Source organism: Fragaria vesca, linkage group LG3 (genome assembly GCF_000184155.1).
Source record: "Fragaria vesca subsp. vesca linkage group LG3, FraVesHawaii_1.0, whole genome shotgun sequence".
In the NCBI taxonomy this organism is placed as follows: Eukaryota; Viridiplantae; Streptophyta; class Magnoliopsida; order Rosales; family Rosaceae; genus Fragaria; species Fragaria vesca.
This window is the reverse complement of record NC_020493.1, coordinates 11,681,707-11,682,453: the sequence shown is the minus strand read 5'-3', so window position 1 is coordinate 11,682,453 and position 747 is coordinate 11,681,707.

Here is a 747-nt window from a genome sequence, read left to right as displayed (position 1 = left end):
AAAAAAAATTCGTCGGCCTTGGTTTTTTATTTTCGTCGGCTAAAGCCTTTCTTCTAGTAGTGAGTCTACTTCTATCAAATGGGTTTTCACGATTCTCTTTTGTTCTCATCTTTTGATTCTCTCTATCTCTTTCACAATGGGTTTTTCAAGGTATTATTATTTTAGGAATCATTTTTCATTGTTTTGTTTCCATGAAAAAAGAGAAGCCACATTTTGTTATCGATAATTAGCATAACAAGTTTGACTATATAAGCAAAACTATAGTCTACTTCTATCAAATGGGTTGTCACGATTCTCTTTGCTCTCATCTTTCGATTCTCTCTATCTCTTTAACAATTTGGTTTTTCTAAGGGTTTTTTTTTTTTTTGGGGTTGAAATACTGGGTTTAGGAATGGTTTTTCAATATATTTTTTCTATGGAAAAAGACAAGCCTCATTTCCTTATCGATAATTAGCATAAAAATTTGACCATATAACCAAAATCATAGAGTCTACTTCTATGAAATGGGTTTTCACGATTCTCTTTGCTCTCCTCTTTTGATTCTCTCTATCTCTTTCACAATGGGTTTTTCAAGATATTATTATTTTAGGAATCATTTTTCATTGTTTTGTTTCCATGGAAAAAGAGAAGCCTCATTTCGTTATCGATAATTAGCATAACAAGTTTGACCATATAAGCAAAACTATAGTCTACTTCTATCAAATGGGTTGTCACGATTCTCTTTGCTCTCACTTTTTGATTCTCTCT